This window comes from Lissotriton helveticus, chromosome 7 (assembly GCF_964261635.1).
Source record: "Lissotriton helveticus chromosome 7, aLisHel1.1, whole genome shotgun sequence".
Taxonomy (NCBI): domain Eukaryota; kingdom Metazoa; phylum Chordata; class Amphibia; order Caudata; family Salamandridae; genus Lissotriton; species Lissotriton helveticus.
The window spans coordinates 180,116,746-180,136,579 of record NC_136068.1 but is presented as its reverse complement, the minus strand read 5'-3'; the positions used below and the strand labels follow the sequence as shown (position 1 = coordinate 180,136,579).

General features: G+C 44.0%; 1 pseudogene across 1 annotated transcript in view; it reads left to right on the top strand.

The window, feature by feature from the left end:
• The window catches only part of LOC144768989 (uncharacterized), a 641,387-nt pseudogene that overhangs the window by 602,068 nt on the left and 19,485 nt on the right, over positions 1–19,834 (top strand). Inside the window, exon 17 of the transcript XR_013598658.1 lies at positions 14,535–14,672. The product of XR_013598658.1 is annotated as an uncharacterized LOC144768989 (transcript). The remainder of the gene's footprint in view (positions 1–14,534; positions 14,673–19,834) is intronic.

The window sequence follows — 19,834 nt, the reverse complement described above, 5'->3', positions numbered from 1 at the left end:
GCCCTCACACAGTTTAGGCAGCCTAACACCCATGCAAGCACCATGGCACCATAATACAAGGGTGCCTGTGCTGTAGGCAGGAATGTTTTTGAGCAGCAAGGGGCACCTTCTTGCACAAAAATAAGCCATAGGGGCATTTTCCTCTTTCATTGAGTGCTGCAGAAGACAGCAAACATAGAAAGAGGAAAAAACAAGGAGCATTAAAGATATTTCTCCTTGTTACGCCACACCTGGGGAAGTGTATCTTTTTGGGTCATTCCCAGGTTTACTATGTTTGTGAAATCCGGGAATGTTCCCAAAAACATTGGATTTGCATGGGAACACAGACCACAACGCCCATGAGATGCCTTCCTTGCGCAAAGGAATGCAACACAGCGATTTACGCTGCATTGCATCACAGTGTGTGGCTTCATCAATATGACTAGGAGCTTTGTGTTGTGCATGTACCAAGTTGCGTGGTTCAGGTGTGATGCAATGCCCTTGTAAATATGCCCCCAAGTGTTCTTTTGGCCCAGGGTGCTGTCCTGGTCAATCCAATTTATGGCCAGCCCTGCCCTACACTCCAACCTGTACAGGCCCACCCAAAGTTATTTACCACTTGCTCTCCAATAAACTCTCAGGAGTTGAAGAAAACCTGTAGAAAATCCAAATGCTGGCAGAGTTTCATTTACAATTCATGTTAATTCATGGGGAGGTGCCGGCCACAGTTGTTAATAATGGCTCTGATATCTCATCGCTGAATTAACGGGGAACTTTTAATGGAGGCCTTGGAGTTTTCAGCTTATCCGTCTTTCTTTATGAACCAATTACTAGCTATTGCATTTTTCTTCCATACTCTCTTACTTTGCACAAATCCCTTTTCAGCAATCAAAACCTGAGATAAGGTGCATGTCTCACTGGGAATGTTTAGGGAGACACACCGCTGGAGACTGGAACCATTTATATGTTTCGCCTGCACAGTGCTTGCACTGTGCTTGTGAAATTTATTGTATTTAATATAGCTTAAAATGGGCTTACATCCCAACCTTACTTCTTAATTTTTCCTGTGCTTGCCACTTTACTTTTCCTCATTTCTATTGGTTATACCATTCTATTTCCTGTTGTTCCTTGTGTGTTTCTTTTATAAGAGTTCTGAGGCCCAAGTACTCATATTCATTTGCTTTGGTGAGTGGTACTTCTTTTATTATATTAAGCCTTCAACGCACAGACGTCACATTTGAAGTGTGCTTGTTTACTAAACAACTTCACGCATGGTATGTATGTATCAATTATTGTCTCCCGCAAAATATTTGTTCTTCCTGTAACTAGCCTGATTCAATGGATGCACTTTGTTTATCTTATACAAAATGCAAGTTACCACTCCATAAACAACGCTGGGCACATACTCAATACCCTCCAATTGCAATTGTAAACACACATTTCGATTTCTTTAGTAATGACTGCTTTACAATACTGGTGAGCAAGCAACGTGTCCTCCTCCCTCTCTCGTTTATTTATTCTTAACATGCACTCTTAAGAGCATGCATGCCTCTGCAGTCCATATCCTTCTGCCCCACTCTCCTCCCACTGACTGGTGTCACCCTCTCCTCCGCTCTTCGAGGTATCAGCCTCCCTCCGTGCTCTGCTTTCACATAAATTGTCTGAAATCTTCAATTTAGAATACTTTTGAGAAAACTTTCTTTCTTGTTACTTTAATTTTTCTTTGGCATGTGTTGATCTCTTGGTCATTCACTGTGTCAAGTGGGGGGGGGGGCAAACACGTCTTTTCATAGGCGTAGCATCACATTCTTTCTTGTTTACTTCTGGACTCTGCAGTCCGTGCCCTGATCCTTTGTTTTGCTTTCCCATGCCCCCATCTCACTGTCGTTGGTGATGCCTCACTTTCTTCACCCACCCTCCTCCGCACCTCCCTTTTGATCTCTAGCTTGGTATTTTTATTTTACCAGCTGATGTTGTTTTGCAGTTTTCCACCTTACGGGTGCAAGAAATGCCAATGCCGGACAACGCAGGATTTAGAACACATTACATGCTAAGCTGGTGATGTTGCAAGAAGGCCAGGCCTCACCTGGCACTGCGTGTGCATGGTGGTGCTAATCTGCCTCAGAAATGCCTGCGAGCCCATTGCTAGAGCTCTTATCCCCGACCCTCTCTGCCTCCCCACTCTCAGACGGAGCTGATGTTGGACTTGGCCTTTCCCTCCAAAATTTTTCGCTTTTGCCCCCCTAATTTGGAATTTCTCCCCCATGGGATTAAACCTGTATAGGCCATGCGTGGTGTGAGACACCTTGTTAAATTGTAATGCTATGAAATGGTGTGAGCACTTGTAAATTTACCCCCATTGTAAAATGCACCTGACTGAAATGTACTGTGTTTAAAATGGATGCCATGGCCATGGGTTTTGCCACTGGCTGTCATAGGTCAGCAGTCTAGATATTATTACCCAGCTACCCCTAGCTTTTGGAGGGAAAGCCTGGCACCCAGGGTGCTCAACCCCTTCCTTTGAACCAGTTTAGGCCAGCTTTGCCAACATTCTAGAAGGTTCTGGCACTGCCTGGGAGGAGGGTATAAGTAAGGGGGATGTGCCACCAGAGAGTCAGTCAGAGCTGGGACAAAGAAGAGAGGGGACCTTCTGCAAGGAGCTACCGCCACATGGGCCTGTGAGCTGGGCCCTGTACCCCTAAAACCCCCTACTCTGCTGTCCCTTGGGCCCCTGAATTATGAGGGCCCACCCTGGTCCCGTCACTAGTAAGGGACCGTGAATTACGCCAGCACAGCCCGAAAGGAGCACCCAGGAGGTGAGGAAGGGGCCCCTGAGGATCTGTACTGGGAATGTCCGCCCCCCTTGGGAAGTTGTGGCCCCCTGTGGAAGCGCTAGACTGGGAGGAGCTGCCCTTAGGAAGTTGTGGCCCCCGAGGAACTGTGTCTTGCTGACCTGCCTCAGAAAAATTGCCCCTGGCCTCCCTACTAAGCGCTGGGGCTGGGTGGCCTGAAGGAACTGTGAGTGGAAAGAGCGCTGGAGGAGCCTACTCTCGTTGTGGTGCGCTTGCTGCATTATTAATAATTAATAAAAGGGAGCCTACCCCTTATTGTGGCCGTCCTCACCACCGCAGCCCGAGGAGTGTTGGCGCTGCCGTGCGCCGGTAGGATATCGCCGAAAATCACCGCCGCAGCCCGGCGCTGTAAGGGAGGGACCCCCGCTGTGGTGAGCCTCGTTGCGGCGGCCCCCGGTGCCAGGAGAGGGCCGCCAAGGTGAAGAGAGGGCCGCGCTAGGCCCTGAGGCCGTCAGGGCCCGCGTCACGTGACGGGGGCGACCGGCCGCGTCATCGGCCCGCCCCCGCCAGCGCAGCGCACTGATTGGCCCGAATGGCCGTGCCCCCGGAAAGGCCGCGCAGGGATTGGCTGCCGGCCGGGCAGCCAGCGAAGGACAGGCCGACCCTAAGCCCCGGGCCCCTGTGAGGAAGGGGGGGACCCGGGTGAAGCACCAGTGCGGGGGGTAGTGAGACAAAATATCGAAATTAAAATATCGATATACAATAATATCGATGTTTTAATTTCGATGGTATAGAATATCGATGTCCAAAATATCGACAGACAGAATATTGTTTTTTTAAGGTATGTATGTTACAAATATCGAAATTTACTAATATCGAAATTTTGTTTTTTGTTATGTATTTTATTATGTTGTTTATATGTTTGTTAAATATGTTTTGTAATGTATGTTGGAAAATTAGTATATTTGTTTACATTTTGCGTTTTAGTATCAGAGCGGGTTGTGGGTTTATAGGAGAATAGGGTGGGAAGTAATTTAATAATAATTAATTAATTAATATATTTTTGTAAATATTTGTAATTATTAAGTAATTAATTAATATTAATTAGTTAATTACATTAATTAGAGTTAATGTTTTAATATATATACATTTTTGTTATTGGTAATTAATTAATTGGTAATTAAATAATATTAATTAGTAAATTAACTTAATTAGAGTTAATGTGCTAATATATATAATTTGTTGTTATTGTTAATTAATAATTAATTGGTAATTAAATAATATTAATTATTTAATTAAATGAATTAAAGTTAATGTGCTAATATATTTAATGTTTTTGATATTGTTGATGAATAATTAATTGGTAATAAATAATATTAATTATTTATTTTTATTTATTTTTGGCATTTATTAAGCGCGAACAATTGCCCGCAGGCATCTCGAGTTAATGTGCTAATGTATTTAATGTTTTTGTTATTGTTAATTAATAAATAATTAGTAATTAATAATTATTAAGTGATTAAATGTTGTGATTTATTTGTGTACTGGGTTGTGTGTTTATAGGGGGATAGAGTGTGATATAATTAAATGTAAATAATTAAAGAGATTGTATTTGTTTGTTGGTATTTATTGTTAATTAATTAGTAATTAATATGTGTTAATTAGTTCATTTCTAATTACATCAATTTAGTAATATTAATTGTTATTAATTTATTAATAGAAATGTATATTAATTGTGTTTTTTTGTATGTTTAGTGTGTTGTGTGTTAAAGGGGGAGTACTGTGGGAAGTAATTTTTACCCCCATGCTATCCAACGCTTTCCCTACTGTTGCACTCTCTGGAGTGGGAATAGTAATTTTTACCCCTATGCTATCCAACGCTTTCCCTACTGTTGCACCCTCTGGAGTGGGAATAGTAATTTTTACCCCTACGCTATCCAACTCTTTCCCTACTGTTGCACCCTCTGGAGTGGGAATAGTAATTGTTACCCCTACGCTATCCAACGCTTTCCCTACTGTTGCACCCTCTGGAGTGGGAATAGTAATTTTTACCCCTACGCTATCCAACGCTTTCCCTACTGTTGCACCCTCTGGAGTAGGAATAGTTATTTAAACCCCTACGCTATCCAACGCTTTCCCTACTGTTGCACCCTCTGGAGTGGGAATAGTAATTTTTACCCCTACGCTATCCAACGCTTTCCCTACTGTTGCACCCTCTGTAGTGGGAATAGTAATTTTTACCCCTATGCTATCCAACACTTTCCCTACTGTTGCACCCTCTGGAGTGGGAATAGTAATTTTTACCCCTACGCTATCCAACGCTTTCCCTACTGTTGCACTCTCTGGAGTGGGAATAGTAATTTTTACCCCTATGCTATCCAACGCTTTCCCTACTGTTGCACCCTCTGGAGTGGGAATAGTCATTTTTACCCCTACTCTATCCAACGCTTTCCCTACTGTTGCACCCTCTGGAGTGGGAATAGTAATTTTTACCCCTACGCTATCCAGCGCTTTCCCTACTGTTGCACCCTCTGGAGTGGGAATAGTAATTTTTACCCCTACTCTATCCAACGCTTTCCCTACTGTTGCACCCTTTGGAGTAGGAATAGTTATTTAAACCCCTACGCTATCCAACGCTTTCCCTACTGTTGCACCCTCTGTAGTGGGAATAGTAATTTTTACCCCTACGCTATCCAGCGCTTTCCCTACTGTTGCACCCTCTGGAGTGTGAATAGTAATTTTTACCCCTACGCTATCCAACGCTTTCCCTACTGTTGCACCCTCTGGAGTGGGAATAGTCATTTAAACCCCTACGCTATCCAATGCTTTCCCTACTGTTGCACCCTCTGGAGTGGGAATAGTAATGTTTACCCCTACGCTATCCAACTCTTTCCCTACTGTTGCACCCTCTGGAGTGGGAATAGTAATTTTTATCCCTACGCTATCCAACGCTTTCCCTACTGTTGCACCCTCTGGAGTGGGAATAGTAATTTTTACCCCTACTCTATCCAACGCTTTCCCTACTGTTGCACCCTTTGGAGTAGGAATAGTTATTTAAACCCCTATGCTATCCAACGCTTTCCCTACTGTTGCACCCTCTGGAGTGGGAATAGTAATTTAAACCCCTACGCTATCCAGCGCTTTCCCTACTGTTGCACCCTCTGGAGTGGGAATAGTAATTTTTACCCCTACGCTATCCAACGATTTTCCTACTGTTGCAATATGTGGAGTACATATATATATTAATTTATATGTAGAGTTTTTAATTTATTTTAAAAGTATATGTATTAGTTATAATTTTTTTAATATGTTTTAATGTTTTTATTTAATATTTGTAAAATTATATGTATTTTTAAAATATTGTTACATTATTATTAATACATCTAAAAAACGATATTTTTAATTTCGATATTTTTGTACTACGATATTAAATTTTCAATATTTTTGTACTTACCTTTATGAAGATATAACTGATATTTTTGTGTCGATATTTTTGTATGTAGATATTCTGTCTGTCGATATTATGTCATAGATTCAGTGCGGGGCCCCCGTGGTCGAGGGGGAGCCCCGCCGAGAGAACGACCGAAGCGGGAGCCGACCCCGCCGGTCTGTGCCCCAAGAGAAGCGCGGCTGGCTATCTGGAGGGAGCCCTCGGTTGTGAGGAGAGCTCCGTGTGGAGAGTGCTGCTCGGCGGGGCCTCGAGGCACATTGCTGGTGCCTGCCCCTGCCGCATTGAAGCCCCGGGTCCCCGTGAGGCAGAGGGGCCCGGGAGAAGCAGGAAGAAACCTCTGGGGGGGCGCGAGTGAAGCGTGGGGCAGCAGGGGCCTCGAGGCACATTGTCGGTGCCTGGCCCCTACTGCCAAGGAGACCCCGAAGGAGCCGGAGCAGAGCCCCTCCCTCGGTGACGGTGAGTGGGGGCTCAGCTGCATAACGGTTGGGGCCATTCGGGATCTCAAGGTGCCCAGAGAGATCGCCAGGCCGCCCCCAGGACTGGGTTATCCCATCAGGTGCCCCGTCTGGCAGAGGGTACCTGCAGCTTGGATCCCAAAGGTATTGAACTGCTCTGACGTTCCGACACTTGACTGCCCACCAGATAACTTGGGAGCGAGTGGGCCTAAGGGCACGCCCCCATAGAGGTTGGCTTGAGTGGGCCAGCAGGGAACAGAGGCCTTGGAAGCCTGCATTGGATGACGCACCAGTGTGGAGGATTAGCCTCATGCTCATGGTTTAATGCCTAACATTGCTCTATAATGTGAATGCCTAATGTTCATGTGGAGGGGGGGCTGATGTGTACACCCTGATGGTTTATGCTTGTAGTGATGCCGATGTTCTGCCTGATGCTTGGAGAAGGTTCCATGCCATTGGTTATACCCCCTGCCAAAGAGGAAACCTTGATGTGTCTTTTATTGCAGGTGTCCCGCCCCATGATTTAGACCTATGACTGCCGTCATGTAAAATGGGTAATGTTCTACATCTGGTGAACTGCTTTACATTGACCGAAATGTTATTTCTCCATGTAATTCACTGCTTATTGGTTACCTGTCCAGGTGTGGTGCGCTTCTGTGCCTAGTTTTGATTGTAGGCTGATTACCCTGCTAATGTGACTATGCTAATGTGATGCCAACACTAAGGTTATTGAGGCCCAGGTATACTGTTGTTTTACACCTGAGGGGTGTTTGTATGCTTTGGTGCCCACAGGGCAAGTGAAGGTGCCTTTTCTTACAGGTTTGGGCCTGGTGAGCCCCCATGCTGACCTGACGTGTTATTCCAGGCCCCGGCTTATGCCCATGTTAAATGCGTTTTAGGCTGATGTTTGATACCCACAGGTTTATGGTGGAGGAAGCCTCGCTGATTTATTACAGGCGCTCCTGCCTGGTATTATAGGCTGTAATGCCATGAAGTTTTTCCTTTATAGGGGTCGTGGTGGAGCTATACTGCATGGGGTGTCCTGATGCTAATATTGTACCTTCTAGTTATAGTCTCCTGCTAAGGATGAGAGCCTGAGCTGGCCCCGCCATTGTGACCCCAGGTTTAATAACAATGTAAACAGTCTTCTTTATTTTCAGATATGGACTTACAGACTCAGCCCTTACTTCCCATGTAAATAATCCCCCCTTGATACACTTGGCTCTGGTGCCAGTTGGCGCCGTGTTATGATACCACTGTTATGCATTTTTGCTTTGCAGGTTGGAGATACTAAACTTCTTGATTTTCCAACTCAAACTGGTGTCCTGCCTCTTTTGTGGTGTGCCGTGTGTGTCGTCTGTGGGTACTGCGTGAGTGCTTCACATGTCCTCGAAGTTTGGCCTGCCCGCTTGGTCCGTGCTACCCCCCCTTGGAGATTTGGGTAACCCCATTTCTTACAGCTGGGTATATTGTGTTACATTGCTCTGTCTTCATGCAGACAGAAAGTCCTTTAAGCACTACTTGCAGATAGATGCACCCACAGTTATTCAATTTGGACAGTTGTGCTTCGTTTTACATGCTTATTCCTCACTTCACAGAAATCATTATAAAAATATTGTGCAGCATGCTTTCATATTTCTCATGCAACCTCGGTGCTGTTTCTGATGACAGTCAGTCCTCATGAGAAGCGTCGTTAACATACAATCGTGGCAATATGCAACCTGTGCTGCATTTAGAATGAGGGGAGGCCAATAAACGAATTTGTGACCGCCGTTAAGCTGAGACAGTCTTAGTTAAGTTAGGGGGGGTAAGGGGAAGACTGAAAAGAAAGTGAAAACACTAGTACAAATTTACAGAGTGAATCAATAGTCTCTAGGAGATGGACCGAGGTTGCACTCATTTCAAATGTACTTGTCGGGTGCATCTTTTTTTCCCTTCGTCCTCCGCCCTTTAACTAATGTCCCCGCTTTATAGTAACACCAGTAACAGCACAATATATTACCTATAGCAATAAACAATTCATAACACTTAACAGAGTTTCAGTAACTTATATTTCACAACTACTCAACATGCTACAACTTACAACAAAAAACAACAATATTATTAATCACATAGATGAACTCTATTGCATTTACCAATGCTTGTTTTAGGTTGTGTTCTGTACTACATCCATACCTTTGGAGCTATAACACTGCTCATGTTTTATTTACGTATCACAAAAATAGGGCAAACCAATCTTCCCCAAGGAACTGGGTATGATTAATAACATGGCAAATGTACCCTGTGGAAATATTTATATCACTATTTAACATCTAGTTCAGCCACAAATGTGTACAAATTAATAAACCAACCAGGGATATATTCAAAACGTTGTTGTATTACAATTAAAATTGTCTTTTGATCAAATCATGTTACAACATCATTAGAGAACATGACATTCAATGTACATGCCAAACTTAGTATGTAGCAACACTGTCACTAATAGCTCAGTCCCATTCAGTACACCCGTTTTGTATGGAATTGGCAGTAGTGCAACACCCTATTGTCAAATTACTGATATGGTCAGTGTAAACAATGGTCCATATACATTTCTCAGTTCCTAGTATTTCAGCAATTTTGCCAGCACCCAAAGGCTGGGAATTATAGACAAAAAGGGTGCAATGTCGTCGACGTTTCGGTCTTTAAAAGGCCACACAGGTCCACAAGACCATCTTCAGGACACAGCATCGCAAAGTAAGTACCCTCCTGTAAACACTAACAAAACAAAACAGACAATAAATACCCCTGGATTCCCTTGTATCGCCTGCTCACACCTTGGTCCAACATGAGTGTCTGACCCACCAAACATACACAGTGATAGTGCAATAGTTATTGTAAACACCAGTTTTGAAAAACGAAACCAAAAGTGCTCAATTTCACCCAACCAAATATAACTCCAAAGTGACTAACACCGATAGAATAAACTGCTTACTCAATAGATGATTTCTCATATGAAAAGTACACTTCTGGAAACGTGTTCTATAACCTTCTCTGCAAGCCACAACAGCAATAAGGCTACAAAACTAATATTCATGCTAAAGAGATTAACCGCATGTGTCCAACCAAATCATTCTTACCTAATCCAGCACGGTCACCTCATTACAAGATGTGTAAGTGAGTAAGTTACAGGCATATCTAATTGTTGCCCATATGTATAGTTTTCCCTTTCCTCTTCCATCCCCCCACGCACAGTGTGAATGTTAAATCATTGTTCCACAGGGTGGTTATCTCATGCCACACCCTGGGAGAACTCTATGCAATTGAGGTTGAAACACGTGAACGATATCAGGGCCAAGAATGATGGGCAGTATAGTTTGAAATAATTGTAGAGGGGCAAATGGACTGTTTCAAGTTCAAATTTAAGTGTATTTGATTTAGTTCTCAACTGAGAACAACAAATATTTAAAACATAACATTTTCATTTAAAATGTACTTATAAAATGATTAAATATCGTTCTAGTACAAAGTTAAAAAAAAATTAAAAATGTTAACATATTGTTACATATAAATTCATTTGGCGGTTCTAACCCTGGGCGAAGCGCTACGCTCGCGTAGTTTGCGAAGTTTGTGCAACTTCGCACTACGCGAGCTACACGTAGCACAGTGCGAACACGCGTAGCACAGCGTAGTGTAGTGCAGCGGTCATTTTTTGCTTGTTCGCGGTCCTCAACATCATGTTCGTGACCGCGAGCAAGCAAAATGACATCCCGGCAAGACTCTCAACGCGGGTAGGTCAGGTTTCTCATTGCGAGTGGTCGTGCATGCTCGCGACCGCTCGCAATGAGAAACTTCCAGTTCGCGTTGAGAAAGCTCGAGTAAAAATCTACTCGAGCGGCAGAAAACTACAGATCGCACTGTGCAAGATGTCGTTATCAATGATTGCACAGTGCCGGATGCTTGTTCGCACTGTGCAATCATTGAAAATGCATCTTGCACAGTGCGAACATGCTACTACGCATCTCGCGTAGTGCTACATGAAGTTCACGTAGTGCGAAGTGCACTTTGAGTAGCTTCGCGTAGCACTACTTCTCAAACTACGCCCACCCTTAGGCGGTACCTTACAAAGTGAGATCAGGTTTGATTTTATATTTTGTGCGGATTGGTTGTATAAACCTCTTTCTAGCTTCTACAACTGTCAAATTTGGACAAGCAAATGACATATGTTGCAAGTCTTGCACCCCACCATTACATAGATCACAGGAGCTACTAGCTTTTTTTTTTGGGAGCCACTTGTAGGTGAATGATTTTGGGGGAAGTATCCCGAGCCAGAGTAGTATAATAGATCGCCTGACACAATGCTTTAAGTTAAACTGAATATACTGTTGTGTTTTCTTATATATATTAGTTTCAGCATATGTTTTATACTGTGGCAATTTGGAACAGTGCTGAATGTCAAGATCGAATCTTAACCTTGGCAAATGGACTGAATAGACGGACCATACCAATTCTCACTTTGTCCCCTTCTATACATTTGCGTGGAAATTCGAGTTCGGACATTTTTCCAATTGTACGAACAGAAATCATTTTGAATGGCAACCTAAGAGATGCATTTTTAATGTATCTTTTTATAAGTTTAATATGTATTATTTCACATTTCTCTTTTCAGCATTTGGGAACACGAATGCTCACTCATTTGGCTTTGTCACACAATTTTTTATTAATATGACAGTACATTAGATTTTTAACTATGCATTTGACACACTGTACCTTGTCTTATTATTATTGGACCTTAATAGGAAAAAGAAAGTGTTGCAATCAATATCGACTGTGAATTAATGCACTTGGTTTGACTAATTCTGTCTTCACCTCTTTAGTAAAATTACCAGGCAGCAAGCAAGGCCTTTTTCTTGCTGTTTATTTTTAGAAAGTTGGCACTTTCTTGTCTCAACCATTTGGTGCCAGCAGCCTCTATACTGAGTTACATGAGTAGGTGTAGTTGGTAGTTGGTCTATGTGTATTGGTCCCAGACAGTGAGACAAAGGGGAAAATGTTATTGGCAGGATGCTCCATCTCTGACTTAATGAGGGGGAGGAGCTGTCACCTACCTCAAGTGCAAATCACAAAGGCTCTGCCTGACCACACCCACAAATGGAATGGCACTAGTCTTTTGTAACCCCAGACAAGCTGGGGCCAGGGCAGAGAGGCAGGAAATTCCAAACACCTTTGGGGGTGGAAGCCTCCAGAACCTTCTCCTACTTCAAATGGGCACCAGGTATAAATATTGGACCCTCTGACCCTAGTCTTAAGTACACCTCCGAACTCAGAAGTGTACTTAAGACTTAGAAGGACTGCTGCACTGCTCTGCCAGAAGGACTGCTACTCTGCTGCCCTGCTACCTGGCTGCCCGGCTGTCTGAATGCCTGAGTTAAAGAACTGCAATTTGAGCCCAGGAACATCTAAGGGCTTATTGACTGGCTTCCTGATCAGAGCCTTGGGACAGAAAAAGCTCCAACCACCTTGAACCAAACACCTGTACTCTGTCTGCTGTAAGTCCTACCCCCCAAATGATGCCCCTCAGTTTCTGCAGAAACGCAGATTGGAGGAAGTGACCCGATTAGGGCCACCCGGGTGACTCATGATCACCTCTCAGCCTTCCAGACAAATGAAGAGTTGATCAGACAGTAGAGAATACAAACCAAATTATTTATTAAAATTGTGCTGCAGCGGAGCCCAGTCTGACAAGCCTCCTAAGATGACTGCCGAGGGACTGACTCCCCCCGACATAAAATGAGATATTATACCTTTCCAATTCCCCAAGAACATGCCCAGACTGGAAAATTACGGTCCAAGCAACAGCGAACAAAGGTAGCAAAGTAGAACGAGCCATAGTCCTGGGGCTGGGTACATGCTATCTCGGCTCCAAGGCTCCTCAACCTGTGCCTACCATTCTAAAATAAGAGAACGGTTCTATCTAACAGCGAAGGTATGTCACAATAGAGAGTACATTCATGAGTGCAGCAAAGCTCGGCCTTGAGAAGTACAAGCTGAAGGTGCAGAAGACAGATTCCTGCTGAGGCAAGCAGTATTAGGCAGAAGCTTAGTTTAGGTCATAAACTAAAGATGGCGGCAACTAACAAAATGGCGCCATGAATGCTAACTTAATACAGAATGAAGCAGGCGCATTACGATAATAACATATCAAGTCTAACATGGTGCGTGATGCATCTTTGATGCAGGACTTCGCATCGCAAGCCCCTCGTCAATTGCATCCTCAGAACTGCTGCTGCATGATGCATTCTTGCGACACTCTGCCATCCAGGATTCAAGGTACTTTGTTCAGTGGGTGCGCTCCATTGCATCTGGCATTAGCGTATGACTTAGTCCTATTCTGGTCTGACCAGATAACCAGAGTTGGCTCTTTGTGCTTCTAGACACTATTTTTACATAAAAGTGTGAAATTGCCTATCTCCGGTTCTATTGATTAGATTATTGTTGTTTTGATCTCGAAGAGTTTATTACATTTCACTCTTGTTTTTCTAAATTTGTGTGGGATTTTCCTTGTGTTGTGTTTTCATTTTACTACTGATTGAAATGTTGCATAAATACTTTTCACATTGCCTATAAGTTCAGCCTGGCTGCTTTTGTGCCAAGCTACCAGAAGGTTGAGCACAGGTTAATTTGGGGTTTTCTTGTGCTTCACCCTCACAGAGATGGTGGTTGCAGCTTGACTAGGGGTTTACCCCCTCAACCAATAACCCAATTTCCAACACAAATTATGATTTGTAGACCTCACCAGTAGACTTTGCAACTGGTCATCATTAAAAAAGTAACGTAAACCTGACACAAACCCCCAGATGCATCAAGAACCCATTTTGCGATTCCTTAATAGCGAAAAATACCGATTCGCTATTAAGGAATAGCAAAATGGAATGCATCAAGAAATCACTTAAAAAATACCGATTTCCTAGAATTCCTTAATTGCGACTCGCAAATTGCGAGTCGCAATTAAGGAATACCTCCCCATTCTTTCTATGGGCCTAGAGGCACATAGGAATGAATGGGAAGACAATCTCAATTTGCGAATCGCAATTAGCGATTCGCATATTGAGATTGCGATTTCAAGGGTGCAGGGGTGACCAAAGGACACCCTGTTGCGCCCCTGAAATTGATCTGTGCACATATGTTGCGCACACACATGCCCTTAGGGCATGTGTGTGCGCAACATGAAACTTTGAAAAATGCACTTTAGTGCATTTTTCAAAGTTTTTGCAAATTACCATGAAGTTGTACTTCATGGTAATGTGCGTGCCCTATTGGCGAATTCGCTATTTTTAAAACTTCCATGCATTGCATTTAAGGAATCTCAATTTGAGATTCCTTAAATGCAAATAATCGCAATTTAGCGATTTCACAATTTGCGATTTTTGCATTTGGGATGATGCATCCCAAATGCAAAAATACCGGTCGCAAAGGAGCTTATTCTAAGAATTTGCCCCTTTGCGAGCGGATTTTTGTTTGATGCATCTAGCTGAAAGTCTTTGTAAACCTTGGCCACTTTGTTTAATATATTCTACATATAAAGCTAAATTTGCATTATTTCCAAGATGAGTAGGTGGAGTAATGCAGTAAATGATTTTTCGAATTACTGCAACTTTACCAAGGTGCTTCACATGACAGAAGCAGTAGCAAGAATTAATAGAGAAAAATATAACCGCACGATTTACGAATTGCCAACAAACAGATTATTAGAAGTAATGGCTTGGGTTAACATTCTGTAGTAAACTGGATTATTCATTGAAATAAATCATGTTGTGCCTCCTACTTTTTATAATTCTCTCCACTCTCCAGCGTCGCTAAATGAGTTCCTTTCTTTTACAGAGAGGCCAGGATTTTGCCCGTTCGATCCAAAGATGTGCTTGCCTAGAAAGTTCACGTGCGATGGGGACTTGAGCTGCCCAGATAACACGAAGTGTTGTGAAGTCGACTGCGAACGGAAGTGCGTGCCCCTTCTAGAAGGTGAGAAAACCTCAAACCCTCCGGATACCAAAAAGGCTTTTGATTGGGCAATCAGAACTTTAATGATGAAGCATCCGGGGTGTTGTTAATGTGATGGAAGAAGGGCGACAGGGTTGATACACACATGGGACAGTGCTAGGAAGGTGCACGCTTTGGGAATCAGATACTGCGGTGTTGTGTGAACAAAGGGAAATGTCAATCAAACCCAGTAAACCCATCTGCAGCCTGAAAGTAAATTCAGCTGTAGAGGATTGTCATGGGCCTGATTCTCAAAGGGAACGTTTACTTAGGAGGAATTTACACTTTTTGGTATAATCACAAAATCCGAGTATCAATGTACTCCAAAATGGCCTGGAGGCTACACACTTTTGAGCAATTTGCAATTTTGGCCATTTACAAAATCCTAGCTATATCCTGATTCACAAAAGTAAACTCATTGTTTTTTATAATCCACAAACTTCAAGTGTAATTTTGCTAATAGTAATTATATGAATGTGAAGACACAGCACATAACAAAGTTTTCCTGTCCTATATATTTTTTTTTAGGTGTGGAATCTCATGTGGGTGATGCTTCTGTGGGTTTTGGGCGAGACTTTCCATTGTCCCTCCTATTGTTAGGTGGTTATGGGTGTGCCCTTGCGTTTTCATAGCAAGTTTGATATGGGTCGGTCATGACTGTTTTGCAGTGCTGAGGAGCTTGCTATGTGTTGGAGGTGAGGCCTTTTTTCACCCTCATGTAATTGGATCATTGCCTCAAAAGGCATGAGAGATTGAGAGGCAGCCACGGCACTAGAGTGGTGTTGGGCCCAATTGGAAATATTGGATGTGGGAGGAATCAGATAGTTGAAATTTGTTTTTGCATTGTTCAAATGGTTTAATGGAGGCTTTTGTAAAGAGATTTCTTAGTGTCCTGAATTCCCCATGGTCCCACTCAGAGAACGAGGTTTGGCTGAGAGTAGGGGTGAAGTCAAGGTCCTGGGTGATAAGAGTGTTGGGGAGGGAAAGGTGGTAAGACCTCCTTTCACAGCTATTTGGTCTCAGATGTCAAGCTAAATATGGGCTTTTAGAGCAAAGGTGCCGTGGGAGCGAAGCCAGGCCCCATAGGGACATTCCACTGTTCTGTCCATGTGGAACATGTTTTCTCACTCTCCTTGACCACCCACTGTGTGAGGTAGCGTAAGTGTGCAGCTCTATAATAATCCAGCAGGTTAGGGCATGCCAAACTGCCTTTGTCCCTTGGTAGCATTAGGATTTTTGCTGGAACAAGTGATCTCTTGTCTCCTCAGCTGCAGGGTAGGAGTCCAGTTTGAAGCAAAAAGATGTCAGTGGTGAGGACGGGTGCAGGAAGTGACTGTAATAGGTATGTGAGCCTTGGTAAGATGTTTATCTCTACATCTTTCTACAACATGAATGCGTCCTAGCCAGGAAAGGTAAAGAGACTTCCATCTCCAGACACCTTCTAGGATCTGTGGTGGTATTATGGTCAGTTGTCTTTAGTCCAACCTTCAAGTTTAGGGGTGATGTTAAGGCTCAAGTAATGGATACTGTGTGGTGCTCGGTGAAATAGAGCTAGGGCCTGCAAGAGAGGGCTGTCTCGGGAAGGGATCAACAGTATGTGTGATTTCGTTATGTTGATTTTGAAACCTGAGACTTGCTCAAATTCCTCCATAGCCAGCACTAGGGCGGATAGCGATTCGGAAGGGTTGGAAAGAGTAAAGAGGAGGTTGCCAACAGAAAGTGAATTTTGCAAGGTCTGCACCCGAAGGTGAGCCCTCTGACCAGGGGCCATGGCTATATTTGATAGTGGGCAAGATGCTCCACTATTAGAGCAAAGAGCAAGGGTGATAAAGGGCAGCTATGTCTTGTTTCACCAGTTAGTGTGAGAGGTTGTATGGGCCTGAAGTTAACCCTAATAACTGCTGGTTGGGGCGCAGAAACTTTTACCTGCAGCTGCGTGTGGCCGGGCTTGGCTCCGCTGAGCGCTGTTGGCCGGGCTTGGCTCCGCCATTCCTCTTTTCCTTGCGGTGGGTGCTCCCGGCCGGGCTTGGCTCCGCCGGGGGTTTTGACGTACTACAACCCCCAGCAGTCCCATCGCGACAAGGACGCCGCCGCCCTCACAACCAGGAAGCGCCGGAAGGCGCATAAAGGAGAGCACGCCTCTGAGTTTTGCGGGGGGCAGAAACTTTTACCTGCAGCTGCGTGTGGCCGGGCTTGGCTCCGCTGAGCGCTGTTGGCCGGGCTTGGCTCCGCCATTCCTCTTTTCCTTGCGGTGAGTGCTCCCGGCCGGGCTTGGCTCCGCCGGGGGTTTTGACGTACTACAACCCCCAGCAGTCCCATCGCGGCAAGGACGCCGCCGCCCTCACAACCAGGAAGCGCCGGAAGGCGCATAAAGGAGAACACGCCTCCTCGTCCCGCGGGACGCGCGCGGGCGTGCGCCGGGCTAAGCCCGGGCAAAGGGCGGGCCCTCTGTGGCCCTCAGGGGACTGAAGGAGACTGGACTGGGCCTGGACCCTTATATTTCCCTTTCGGACCAATCTCGCGCCTGGAGCGTGTAAGATATTTGATTAACTTTTAATTTTGTGTTTTATAGGTTGTTTTAGTATAGAGTGCTTAGATTGAAGGGTACCTGTCTGCAAGTATTAGTTCCATTTATATTTACAATGTCAAAACCCAAAAATGACAAGGTGCCGGTGGGCCCTGCTACTCTTGATAATTTCCTGGTTAGGAAAGTAAGCCAGATAAATAACAACAGACGTGCATCATTGGGGAAAAGCACTGTGGTAGGAGAAACGTCATTGGAAATCTCCCCTATCAGTTTGTTACAAGGATGTGCAATTAACTCGAATGATGTCATTTCCATTGACCCTCCAGTGTCCATCTTAGTTAATGTGGAGGCTCATTCTGACCCTCAGGTGCTGTCATGTCCTGATACTAGTCCTGATACTATTGTGTTACATGAGCCCCAACCAGAAACCAGGGCCATAAGAACTTGTAGAACACTGTCTCAAAAGGTAAATGGGAAGCAAGATAAGTAAAAAAAAAAAAAGGATGGTAAGGCTATTTTTAGCCCTGTAATACCTACCCCTTTTGTTTTTACGGGCACTAATAATGATGGTAATGATAATGGTGTAAGCATAACCCCTGATTTTCTAGCTTCGCTTATAAAATATCTAGAAGCTTCTTTGACAACTAAAATGGAGGAGCTTATTAAACCATTAACGAGTAAGATAGATAACCTAGCAAAGGAAGTGACAAGGCTGAGTGGTCTGTTATCAGCAAAGAATAGTGTTACATCTAGTGGAAGTGTACACTCTGGGAGGAAAGGTAGAGAACCTGCCGATATCAACGATATATGTAATAAGGCAAGGGGGAATGCTGCTGTTGCAGTGGCCACTGTTTCTGAAACCCCTATTCGTCCAGACATCCCTGTGGCAGCGGCTCCTTTAATACCATCTACAAAGCATATAAACAGTAGTGCGCCTAGACCCCCGAGGTACAATCGATATCTTAATTTACCACCAGATTGTGCTCCGTTTGTGGCTGTATTAACTAACGTGCCCCCCTGTGGGACACATCCAGCATCTCCTTTTGATGAATCCCAATCCTCTTTGAAAAATAAGACTGTGTCTTGGCTTAACAAAAATTGTGGGTTCCCTGTGTCATATTCGGAACAAATTATGACAGTAAGACGTGTAAATTGGGTAGGGCCATCTAAAAAGACTGGGATAGGGGACTGTATAGTCGTACATTTTAAACACCCCCAGCACGTGGCAACTATCCTTTTGAGAGCTTCTGCATTGGTATATAACACGAATAGTATCTGTGTACGTCCCTTGGGTTATTTTTATGCGCATCTGTGTAAACCTACATCACAACAGAATTTAACCAGGCGGGGGCTTGAACCTTATACTCCTGTGCAGGAGTCTCAGTTTTTCTATAATGTTACTAATCCTTGTGGGTCAGGTGGGCCCATTAGAACTCATAACAGGAGTCCAAGTAACGGCCATTATCATTATGGGTCGAATGTAAATACACAGAATAGATTCGAAATGTTATCCGGTCTTGAGCAGTGTGACTGACTGGGGGCACCTGCGGCTCAGATGACTAGGGCTTCAGGTGAAACTACAAATTTTTTGATTCCGGTGGGTAGAACTTCAGGAATCCTTGTTGTCTCCTGGAATATTGCTGGTCTTGCGGCCAAAATGTCTGATGTAAACTGGGTTACTTACATCAAGCAGTTTTCTATCATTTGTCCCCAAGAGACCTGGGAGCTGGGCTGTAATCTGTTTTTAGAAGGGTATAGGGCCTTCTTTGTGCCGGCCTTGCCTTCAGTGCGGGGAAGGCCCAAGGGGGGTCTTGTAGTCTTTGTCTCCATACTGATACCGTGTGAAGTACGGAGATTGGAAGCTCAGCACACAGGGGTCATGGGACTAATTCTATCTGGTGGTAATGTTCTTGTGGGACTGGTGAATTTTTACAATGCTGCTCTTGATAGTGCAGGTCCAAAACATATCCATGTTCTTAATTCCTTTGTCTCTAATTTTATGGAAAAAGTGGGCCATAACCTCATGATTTTGGGGGATTTTAATCTGCATCCATGTGTCGATCCATTGCACAAGTGTTTACCAGAAATGATCTGTGCGCGTGCAGATTGTCTGCATATGGAGCACACCATAGAGGGGGAAATGTGTAATGACTTAATGAATGACCTTGACCTCTCTTTGGCTATGTCTTTAAAGGACCCTTCATACTGTTTTGATATCCCTACTTTTAAGGGACATGGTAGGGGTACCTTCATTGACCATATACTTGTCTCGAGGACTATGCAAACTTTTTTAGATTCTTTTTGTATCCTCCCTAGTGAATTTAGTGACCATAATCCTGTCACAATCTGTCTGAACTGTCCATGGGGGAAAAATTGTCCTAAAAACACTGTCCAAGGAAGTCTGGGCACAACAGATGGGAGGAGGCGGTTAAAATGGTCAATTGACTCCGCGGATGCACTCTATAAAAACATCTCTGAAGGGTGTGCAGAGGACATTGACGTTTGTATTAACGGGGGAGGTGAACCTAAATCGGTTCTAGAGGCTTATCAAAATATAGCGGAGAAGGTGTCAGCGTTCCTATCTGTTCCTAATAAAACCCACACAAAAGTAGGACCG